The following is a 12,625-nucleotide window of genomic DNA, read 5'->3' on the forward strand; positions in this document are numbered from 1 at the left end:
CCAAGCTAGATGTTTCCACCATTGCTAATTTCCTTGAAATTTTTGTATCAGTCCTTATTGCATGTCATATGAATTGACGCTCCAGAGTCCACAAATCATGTATTAACATCATCCATTTCAGCAAGCAATGCATCATTAGACACAAATAACTTGATATTTTTGAGATCAAAATTCAGGGCTTCTTCTGCAAAATGTCTTGACTCTCCTCTATGTTTATGTCTAGATTTGTAATTTTTCTTCGTATAACAGTCTCTGGCCAGATGCCCACTTCTAAGACAATAAAAGAATTCCATTGCAGATTGCAAACCTTGATTTTATTTCGGAAATGGCCTTTTCTGGGATGAGCTTCCTCCTTTGTTTTCTCCTCCTCATTTCCATTTGAAGAATTTCTTCTTCGCCACAGTGGCAAATCTAGGTTTTGAGGATTGAAGTTCTTGCAAATCTCTTCTTCCTGCAATAGTATACTTGTCAATTCTTGATATTTTTACACTTTCACCTTTTCTAAAAGAACTATAATAAACATCGGGTAATCTTCTTACATTCCATTTAACGTCATTGTTATCCTTCTATTCTTTAATTCTAGAAATAAAGTCATTAATAGATTTGTTCTCTTTCATTTTAATGTACATGAGATTACTTTTCAAGAAGAGAACTCGATTTGTGTTTTTAGTCTCATATAATTCCTTGAATGTATTCCAAGTTTTAGTAGAAGTCTTACAATCACAAATATGAGGAATTATATTATCTTTGACAGACATTCTAAGCAATACCTTTTCTTTATTTTCTCTCTTCTTCGAGTCTTGAATTGTTGTAGTTGTCATGCCTTCAACATGTTTTGATTCATCCTGCGTTTGCAATGGTCTAGGCGCCATAGCCTTGTAGCATTGTCTGCAGCTTGAATTTCTAGTTAACATAGTTTGTGCCATCTAACTTATTGGCTTCATTCAAGTATGTCTCTACAAGTAATTTTCCATTTTCTTCCGATGAATCTTAAGAGAACTTTCACCAGCTCCAAATAAATTTAAATAGAGGCTAAAAGCCAATTAATAAGGCCTAAAAAGCTAAAGCCCTTTTTCTCAAATAAGTGCTCAACCTTAAAAAGACCCCTTTTCAAGTAGGATTGCCTTTCATATGTGCGCTCCAACAAAAACCAAAGACCATTTTTTTAAAACAAATACAGACTAGATCGGTTTCGAATATAGCGAAAGCGTTGTGGTCATTATTGACAAAGCTCATATGAAGAGGGGCGATAGTAGAATAAAAAAATGAGTGGACCGACCAACATTTAAACAAGTATTTTAATCTGCTTCAAACAAACTTACGTTGACCGAAGAGCGCTCAAGTCCACTCAACTTTGGCTATGACCACAACAGGTGTTGTTGGATGATCGGAGCTATGCATTTGTAAATATTTGGGTTTCATAAGTTTTCCATTGTCAAAGAAACTATCACATAGTTGGAGGATGCGGTGGTAGAAATAAAATTTTATTTTTGACCTTACCAAGGAGTTGATCTTCATTTCCTCCAGCTCCTCTGTGGCACGTTGCTTCAACACATTGGTTTTCGACTTCACCAAATATTCTCGACCGACTAATCAGGGTAGGTCAAATATCCTCCAGCTCTATTAGGCAAATCCACTCTTTCATAGGCTCAAGCAAACTCGACTTATCACAGGAAATGCAGACTTGGCTCGACATGTGGTGGAGAGTTCGAACAAGCTACTCTGACTCTGACTATCTCCTGTAAATATAGCTTAGCTCGTCCAACCGTCTCTCCAACAGATCAAGCTTACAAACATCTCAGCTTACGGGCAGCAGTAACACTATAGGCGGCTCAGCCCATCATTTCCTGGTTCATTGTATCGAGTTCACTGTTCTCCAAGAGTGAACAAGCTTCATATTTAGCAATTTAAAAAAGAAAACGCCAACGTTGATTGCATTAAACACAACTCTGCAATGTCTCTTTAGATTAACGGGCGCCACTGATAACACAGATCGGTCTGGTCCAAATCCCCAATTTCTCCACGAAGAAACACTTTCTTCAATCTAATACTCATAGAGAAGTCATTTCCCTGCGCCAAAAGAATACCTTTTCTTAGTAACCCATGACATCATGATTGCAACACCAAATCAGTTGCAAAGACCATACTTTAACACAGTTCGCCTCTACTCAACCTTCTACTATTTAAGAACTTGAAGGATCACACCAGAAGACGCTTCCTCTGCTCAACATTCCACATCTCCAACACACTAAAGTCAAGCATAGACAAACACATCATAAATTCTAGCACTTTACCACAGCGCTCCACAATACGACAAGGCCTCACCCAACAGAATCAAGTACCTAACCTCAGCTAGAGGACTATGTCACCTCTTCCCCGGTGCTCTGATACCAACTAGAAATAATGGAAGACAAAATTGAATGAGAAAAAAATGGCAATCCTCATGTGAAGAGACCGTGAGGATGGCCACAATGCTGGCCACAACACTGACAAATTTATTGAATTAAAAACAATCAATTACAACCTTATAAATATGCATAGAACTAGGATAGTTAGAACCAATTCCTAGAAATCAGGAACTAATCCCTAATTGAAGCAAACATCTAAATAACAATATATTTATTCATTATTTTCATGTGTGTGGCTTCTAGTTCTTTATGAACCTAAGCTACTTCAAAGACATTGTCTTCCACTTGGTTTTAGATCCAAGTCAGCTTCTATCACCAAATAATAGTTTATCAATAAGATGCTTTAGTTACATCATATGCAACCATTCATCATTATCCAAATGCTCTTCATGAAATATAACATCAACAAATTTCATTGCTAAATTCACCATAACACTCTATGCTCCAATGGCAACTTCATTTTCATCAACAAGCTCTCTTGTTAGATTCACTTGATTGGAATCCACTTGTGGTTGTGCACAATGGGATTGAGTGCTCTTTCTTTGTAGTTGCTAACAAACATTCATCATTTTCATCCACTTAAAAGTGCGATTCACCAAAATATTCACCTCATTGTAGATCTGATGTTATATATCCACCTTCATCCTCAACTTGAATGATCCCCCTTACACCAAAATTCCTCTCAATATTTCTTAGGCCTCCTTATTTTTCTTTGCATTGATAATGAGGAGAAGGATGTTATCATCAACATATTCTTTTATGCTTTTCAAGACAATGAAAAATCTTTTGCTTTTTTTTTTCCAACTCATTAAAATAGATCTGAAATAGCTCTTTTTGTTGCTTTGACTCTCTTAGCCTCTTAGATTTTCCCATCTATGGAGGGTTGGGAAAAGTGGCTTCTCTACTACAATCTCAGACTCTAACAACAATGGCTATAAATGTGGCTTAAAATGGCCCATAAAGCCTCCTCCACACCTGTTTGTATCTTAAGGCTTTTTTCTTTATCCTTGTAAAAAAGACTTTCAAATAAAACCCTTTTGTTTTAATAAAAAAAATTTCAAATATAAACAACTTCATAAATAAAATACCTATTATATCATTATGAATAACGCAAAAACTCCTATTTAAAAAAAAAAAAAAAAACCTTTAATAAGCCCTTTGAATCACATATATGTATTTTTCCTTATGAATATCTCATGAGAAGATTCGTACTCTTTTTTGTTGTTAAAAAGGGCTTCAAAAATAGTTTTCAAATGAACGCCTTACACCAAATAAAATGTGCTTCCATCCTTTGACTTTTCGTGGCCTTAATGGAATTCAGCATAAAGACCCACTGTTCATTAATACGTGCTCCTGTTCTTGAATTGGAAATCGGCGAACGCAATTGTTAAGGTTGTGTTGTAGCGTGTGACGGCAATCGAATGATTCTTCTCGACCTTTACCGACTTGGCGAAAACAAGATTCTTCAAACAGTGAAGGATTTCTCAATAACCACACACGGATCCTGGACGTTGCTTTGAGGGAGTGTTATGCAAATTTTCCTCTTCAGTTTGTCTGTTGTTCTCGAGAAGACTTATACAGAGTTAGCTCTAATTACATGTTAGAGAATAAATGAATGCACTCAGAGTGAATTAGAACTTAACCGAACTAGATGGATCTCAAAATAAATATGACACTTGGATGGACGATTATAACACCAACCTCTAGAAGGTGGTTGGAATTAGATTCTCCAACAAGTACTAATGGTCCTCTAACTATATGGGCATGGTGCATGAGCCCCCATTGTATTTCCAATTTTTCGGGAAACCAAACTAGTTGTAACCATATCATAGAAAATTTTAGGGCCGAATTTTAGCCCATGGACTAAATTTAAGGGGTTTCATATTTTATAGGGGCAAATTTTTTAAATTACACACTTTTCAATAGTTAGCAAAAATATATTTAAAATACAAATGATTATTATATTTTAGCCAATTAAAAATAGGGCAGATAAACATTGCAAAGCTGGCTTTGCCTGGTTTGGCTGTAGAACTTTCATGGCATTGCCTGATTTTTGGTTTGGATGTAGAATTTTCTTCTTGGCATCGCCCAATTTCTTGTTTGGTTGTAGAATTTTCTTCTTGTCATCACCCCCATTTCCAGTAATAGGACTGGTTAGGGTCTATGCCCATTCCTTGTAAAAACAAAACTAGGTTGTATTCTGCGTGGATTTTAGGGTGCATTGGTTGGAACTTTGATTCATTGAATTTGCATTGCATTTGACGTGCATTTGATTAGCATCTATGGTCTCTCATAGCCTCTAGCCCTCATTGGCACCAGGTTCGGTGGAATCTTGTTGAATGAGATATATAAAATGGAGGAGCTCATAAAACTGGACCTCTGAGCCAACGATGTTTCTGGGGACATTCCTAGATTTAGACAGTTGCCTAAGCTTGAGGTATTGTTCTTGTGCTCTAGCCTGTTGAATGGTACTAGCCTGCTTAATGGTATTTTTTCCTCCTTCCTTGGAAATATCTCTTAGTTGAAAAGCTTAACACTATACTACAACCCTCTAGCTCAAGGGGTAATCCCACATGAACTCGGGAACTTGTCAACGTTGCAGTACTTGTGGATGACAAATTGTAGTTTAGTAGGAGAAATTCCAGAGTCATTAGGGAATATAAGAGATATGGTACACTTGGACCTCTCACATAATCATTTATCTGGAAGGATCCCAAACACATTGATGGCCTTTTCAAAGATGACATATTTATTTCTATATAAGAACAATTTATATGGACCAATTCCAAACAATATCAACAATCTTAAGAGTCTTGTGAATTTGGATCTAGCAATGAATGAGCTAAATGGAAGCATCCCCAATGGGATTGGATATCTAACAAACCTAGAGACATTGCAGTTATACAGCAACAAACTCTCTAGGTCTATAACCTCTGGTCTTGATAAGCTTATTAATTTAGTCCATCTCAAGCTTTTTACGAACAAGCTCACACAACTATTGTCCCCAGGAATTGGGATGGGTTCTAAACTTGTTGAGTTTGATGTATCAACGAATGAGCTTTCAAGTCGTCTTCCGCAAAATGTCTGTAAAGGCAGAGTATTAATAGTTTTTATTATTTTTAAGAATAAATTTAATGGAAGCCTGCCTAAATTTCTAGGGGATTTTCCTAGTCTAACCAGTGTCCAAGTGCAGGATAACCATTTAAGTGGTGAGGTTCCTCTGGGGTTATGGATTTCTCCTCTCCTTGGAGAATTTAGATTTACAAACAATTCTTTCCATGGCCACATTCCTGTGAAAATCAATAAAGCATCCATTTTGTGGGCGTTGGAGATATCAAACAATCAATTCAGTGGAATAACTCCCTCTGGCACTGGACAATTGTGGAATCTCAACAACTTTATGGCCAATCACAATAATATATCCAAGCCTATTCCAGTGGAACTCACTAGATTATCCTCACTGTCGAGGCTTTCTCTTGATCACAATATGTTGTATGGGGAGCTTCATGAGACAATAATATCATGGAAATGTATCTCACAACTTAACCTTGCCAACAACCACATCATTAGATCAATTCCTACATTGCTTGGGTTGTTGCCTCTTCTTAACAATCTTGACCTCTCAAACAATTTGCTCTCACGGAATATACCTCCTGAGTTAGACAATCTCAAGTTGAGTTTTCTGAATCTCTCTAACAACTTTTTGTTTGGTTATGTTCCTCTTGGTTACAATAATCTCGCCTATGACAAAGGTTTTCTTGATAATCTGGGCCTTTGTGGAGGCATGCCATTAATGCTACCTTCATGTTTCCAGCAGAAAGGTAGATCTAAAGCTCATCTATATAGGGTATTGATTTTGGTTATTGTTGTGATAGTATTACTCTACTTGATTGGTATAGGTTTCTTGTATAAGATATAGAAGAATTTTCCTCTGGTTAAATCAAGTACAGAGTCATGGAATCTCACAACCTTTCACACGCTAGAATTTGATGAGTTAAACATTTTGAAGAGATTGACAGAAGATAATGTTATTGGAGATGGAGGTGCGGTAAAGTGTACGAAATGATGATATTGTTGCTCTAAAAAGGATTTGGAACAACATAAAATTGTAGTCTACCCAAGACAAGGGATTTCAAGCAGAGGTGTAGACTCTAGGGAAGATTAGGCATGCCAACATTTTCAAGTTTCTTTGCTACGTATCTAGTTCAGATTCTAATATGTTAGTGTACAAATACATGCAAAATGGTAGCTTGTATGAATGACTTCATAGTTCTCAAGTGGAAATGTTGGATTGGCCTACTTGTTATAAGATTTATTTTGGTGCTGCTAAGGGAATGTCCTACCTACATCTTGGTTGTTCCCCTCCAATAATACATAGGGATGTTAAATCTTATAATATATTTTCCGATTTTGAATTGGAGGTGCATATTACTCATTTTGGTTTAGCTAGAATTGTAGACAAGCTGGGTAAGAACAACATAGTATCAAGTGTTGTTGGAACATATGGATTGATTTCCCCACGTAATAATTTACAGCCGAATTGTTAATGCCTATGAATATATGTGTGTATATATATGCCCTAGTCAACATAAAATAAACAATTTTATATGAACTGATTTAATTGATGGACATGTATGCGTAGTATGCTTACACCCACAAAGTGAATGAGAAAAGTGACATATATAGCTTTGGTTTAGTCTTGCTCGAGCTCATGACTGGAAAGAAGCCCAATGATGTAGAATTTGGAGATTACTCACACATTGTTAGGTTGATTTAGAATAAAATTGACATCAATGTCAATAACATCCTAGATGCACAAGTAGAAAACTCATATAGAGAAGAAATGATGTTGGTGTTGAGGGTGGCTCTGTTATGCACTCGCACTTTGCCCATCAACAGGCCTTCCATTAGGGAAGTTGTGAAAATATTTCTTTTCTACAACACAGCTGAACGAATTAGAAAGGAAGCAACTACCACTTTGTCTCTCCATCTCAAGAGGGATCCCAGTTCTTTTAGATACGCTTCCTCTTTTGTATGCATTATCACATGTCCATTTACATATATTTATAGAAAGACAAATATATGATTTGACAAATAGAGTTTCAACAACATTTCTAAAGAAAAATGAAAATCTGAGTTCGTTTAGCATGGTTAGCATGAAAGTCTAGACTCCATTCCACATGGTCAAGAATTTTTCAAATCTACCTCGATGAAGAGGTTATTTAGGCCTAAATATCGATTCCATTCTATGCGCTCCCAAAAGAGAATGTTGTCTAAAAAAGAGTTGGCCTTAAATGAAGCTAGTTTGCTGAAAACACAACTATTAGTAGGATAAACGCCAGGGCCTTGGTCAGGTCCTTGTGGGATACGTTCAATAAGATAACTGGTTACCAAGAATTTAAAGATCCTAGGATTCATGTCTCCTCTTTCGCATTTGTAAAAATTACGGCTTGTCAAAATCCAAAGTTTCTTTCTAGAACTCACATGGGAATGCATCCAAGCTAGTATCTGTATCTTCCATTGTAATGTAAGGGCTCCTTATACTCATCAAGATTCAATGCATATGTGAATGTTGGTGTTAAGGGTGGCTGTGTTATGAACTAGCACTCTACCCATCAACAGGCCTTCCATGAGGGAAGTTGTCAAAATGTTTCTTTTTTGCACCATAGATGAACGAATTAGAAATGATGCATCTAACACATTGCCTGGCCATCTCAAGAGGAATCTGAGGGCTTTTAGATGTTCTTCCCCTTCTGTATGTACTAGCACATGTCCATTTAATGACAATAAATGTGTGACAAACTTGTGACATTTATCTTAATTTATATCTGATATGAAAAGCATTATTCAATGATTCCCTTTACGTTGTTCAACTGTAGGAGAATTTGATTCAAGGAGAAGTACTAGACCTCTATCTTATATTGGATTTATTAGTTTTTTCCAAACAAGAGATACATCTATCCAAGTGGAAACATTTCAGCAATCCCTCGCATAAAAGAAGTTGTTATACCCCAAATCACCAATAACAAACTTATATGAAAATAATAGACATGTTGGGTCTCGAACAAAGACATCGGGAGATCCTCCAACGAAATTTGGTAACAATTCATAATACATCTAGAATCTCACTTTCTTGATAGAAGCACATACATGAGCTATTTTTCTGTAGTAGAGCCTTCGAAACAAGAATCAAGTTGAGTTTCACATTCCCTTTAGTGTATATAATAGGCTATTTTCGTAGCCCAACTATGAAACATCTTATGCAGGGTAGCCTATTTTAAGATTGTTCTATCAAAGAGATGATGACAAAGGAATAGATGTAGAACAATGCGGTTTATTCTAAATTAAAAAGTATAGGGAATACAACTTGAAAAACCATATCATAAAGCACAAGGACAATCAAACAACCTTGTTAGGTGGATTAGCTATTTCCCTTTGATTTACATCTATTTATGGAAAGACAAATATATGATTCAACAAATAGAGTTTCAACAACATTGCTAAAGAAAAAGGCAAAAGCCCAATGCTTTTAGCATGGTTAGCATGAATGTCCAAAGTCCATTCCACATGGTCAATAATTCTTGAAATATACCTTGATGAAGAGGTTATTTAGGCCCAAATATTGAGGCCATTCTATGCACTCCCAAAAGAGAACGGTGCATAAAAAAAGTTGGCCCTGAATGAAGCTAGTTTATGGAACACATAACTATTAGCAGGATGTTTAAGCGCCAGTGCCTTGGTTAGATTCTTGTAGGATACATTCAATAAAATAATAGGTTACCACGAATTTAAAGATCCTAGGATTAATCGCTCTCCTTTCACACTTGTAAAAAATATGGCTTGTCAAAAATCCAGCGTTTCTTTCTAGAACTCACATGGGAATGAATCCTCACAAAGGAATGCATCCAATCTAGTATATTTATCTTCCATTGTTCATTAAGGGCTCTTGTCAAATCATCAATATTCAATGCATATGTGAATATTGGTGTTAAGGGTGACTCTATTATGCACTAGCGCTTTTCCCATTAATAGGCCTTCCATGAGGGAAGTTGTGAAAAAACTGCTTTTTCGGCACCACAGATGAATGGATTAGAAATGAAACAATTACCACTTTGTCTCCCCATCTCAAGTGGAATCTTAGTGCTTTTAAATATGCTTCCCCTTCTTTATGAATGAACACATGTCCATTTAATGACAATAAATGTGGCATAGACTTGTGACCTTTATCTGAATTTATATCCAATATTAAAAGCATTGTTGGGTGACGCCCTTTACATTATTGAACTATAGGAGAATTTGATTCAAAGAGAAGTACTAGATATGTATCTTATATTGGCTTTATTAGTTTGTTCCAAACTGGAGATACATCTATCCTAGTGGAAATATTTCACCAATCCCCTACACATAAGTAGTTTTTATCCCCCAAATCACCAAAAACAAAGTTGCATGAATATAATAGACATGTTGTGTCTTCAACAAAGGAATGAGGAGATCCACCAACCATATTTGGTAACAATTAATAACACAACTAGAATCTCACTTTCTCGATAGAAGCACATATATGAGCTATTGTTCTGTAGGATAGCCTTCAAAACAAGAATCAAGTTAAGTTTCACAGTCCCTATAGTGTATATAATAGGGTATTTTTAGAGCCGAACTATGAAACATCTTATGCAGGGTAGCCTGTTTTGAGATTGTTTTATCAAAGAGATGATGAGAAAGGAATAGATGTACAACAATGTGGTTTATTATGGATTAAAAGGTGTAGAGAGTAGAGCTTCAACAACCATATCATAAAGCAAAAGAACGATCAAACAACCTTGTTAGGTGGATTAGTTTTTTCCTTTTGATTTACATATATTTATAAAAATACAAATATATGATTCAAAAAAAAGATTTTCAACAACATTGCAAAAGAAAAAGGCAAAAGCCTAATGCCTTTAGCATGGTTATCATGAAAGTCCAGATTCCATTCAACATGTTCAAGAATTCTTGAAATCTACCTTGATGAAGAGGTTATTTAGGCCCAAAGATCAAGTCCATTCTATGCACTCCCAAAGGAGAACATTGTCTAAAAAAAGATGGCCCTGAATGAAGCTAGTTTTTTTAAGACACAACAATTAGCAAGATATATAAGCACCAGGAACTTGGTCAGGTTCTCGTAGGATACATTCAAAAAGCTAATTGGTTACCAAGAATTTAAAAAGCCTAGGATTCATGGCTCCCCTTTCACAGTTGTAAAAAATATGGCTTGATAAAACCCATAGTTTCTTTCTAGAGCTCACATGGGAATGCATCCTCACATGGGATGTTGAAAAGTGTGCAACAAGAAATGCTTGTTGAGAATGCAACAGGATGATGGAGCTTAGTGGAAAGGAGTCACCTTCACTAAGTGGTCCCGCAGGCAAGTTTTGGTGCAAAGTCTATTTTTAGACTATGTCTATTTTTAGACATATGGATCATGGTCTATGAGTTGCAGTTTGTTGTTTATGGATGATTGGTCATGTTGGGAAAAATAGATGGACTTCTATTTTTGGATCACAGCAGGAGTGATCAGAGTCTATTTTTAGACTGCTAGTCAAAAATAGAAAAGTCATATATTATTGTCTCATAATAATATTTAGACTATAAACTTTATCTTATCCTCTTGGAGCACTTCAGTTTGAGCTACATATGTGGCAGATGTAGCTGTCAGAAGGAAATAATCTTTCTTTGTGGGTCAGTTGAGCTATTGCATGTAGGACATCAGTTAGGACTCATGTGGTTGAGTTGTGTGGAGTTGGATGAGCAGTTAATGGAGTTGTCTTCAGTTTGACTTAGTTGAACCAGTTGTATTTAGTCTAACTGGCCAATAGACTAAGTGATGAGTTGTGTGAATTAGTTATTAATTAATTCACTAATTATTAACTCATAATGCAATTGCAGAATACATCAGTTAACTCAGTGCATGTACAATTCAGTGGAGACAGGTGTTAGAGGTTGAGATTGCTATCAGTTGTGACTATTGTTGTGCATGAGATCTTGCACAAGCAATGTATTGAGTATGCCCATGAGGATTGCACAACATATACCAAGCGATATAGCCTGTGCTCATGTGATTTCCAGTGTGAGTGATTTTCCAAGGTAAATAGAACTTGGAACGAGTTTGGATTCATTCATTCTCTTGCAGGATTGTGCAGTGGAGGCAGGCAAGCAGCGAAGGAGATTTGGAGATCAGATCTGAGCTGTATTATGTGTAACAGGTGGAGATAGTGCTAGATAATTGTGAGGAGTATTGTACTATGTAATGTTACATGTTCTCAATCATTAATATACAGATAGTGTGGGGTTTTCAGCTGTATGATTTCCCTGCGTTACATACTGTGTTAATGTGTGCATGCGATTGATGTTTCATTGTTTTTAATGCTGCTAAATTGATGATCAACGTAGAGGATATTATGTATTGTGCATGTATTCCGCAATAGTGTATAATCGAGATAATCTCTGTGAATAAGTGTTTATTATTCAAAATTTCTACATGGGAATGTATCCAATCTAGTATCCTTATCTTCCATTATTATGTAAGGGCTCTTGTATACTCATCAAGCTTCAATGCATATGTGAATTTTGTTGTTAAGGGTGGCTTTGTTATGCACTAGCACTCTACCCATCAACAGGCCTTCCATGAGGGAAGATGTGAAAATGTTGCTTTTTTGCAACACAGATGAACGAATTAGAAAGGAAGAAGCTACCACTTTTTGTAACCATCTCAAGAGGAATCCTAGTGGTTTTACATATGCTTCCCTTTCGATATGCACTAGCACATGTTGATTTAATGACAATAAATGTGGAATAGACTTGTGACATTTATCTTAATTTATATATGATATTAAAAGAATAGTTCAGTGATGCCCTTTATTTTGTTTAGCTATAGGAGAATTTGATTCAATGAGAAGCAATAAATCTCTATCTTATATTGGCTTTATTATTTTGTTCCAAACAAAAGATACATTTATCCGAGTGGAAACATTTCTCCAATCCCTTGCACAGAAGTAGTTGTTATCCCCCAAATCACCAAGAACAAAGTTACATGCAAATAATAGATCTATTGGGTCTTCAGCAAAGACATCAGGAGACCAGCCTGCCAGATTTGGTAATAATTCATAACGCAGCTAGAATATCACATTGTCGATAGAAACACGTATATGAGCTATTGTTCTGTATTATATGCTTAAAAA

General features: G+C 36.0%; 1 pseudogene; it reads left to right on the top strand.

The window, feature by feature from the left end:
* LOC149181060 (uncharacterized) overlaps positions 1–12,251 on the top strand; it is a 35,320-nt pseudogene extending 23,069 nt beyond the window's left edge.
* The last annotated feature ends 374 nt before the right edge of the window (positions 12,252–12,625 follow it).

Source organism: Pinus tabuliformis, chromosome 3_2 (genome assembly GCF_031772625.1).
Source record: "Pinus tabuliformis cultivar Carrire ecotype Pingquan chromosome 3_2, CPIR1, whole genome shotgun sequence".
Classification (NCBI taxonomy): domain Eukaryota; kingdom Viridiplantae; phylum Streptophyta; class Pinopsida; order Pinales; family Pinaceae; genus Pinus; species Pinus tabuliformis.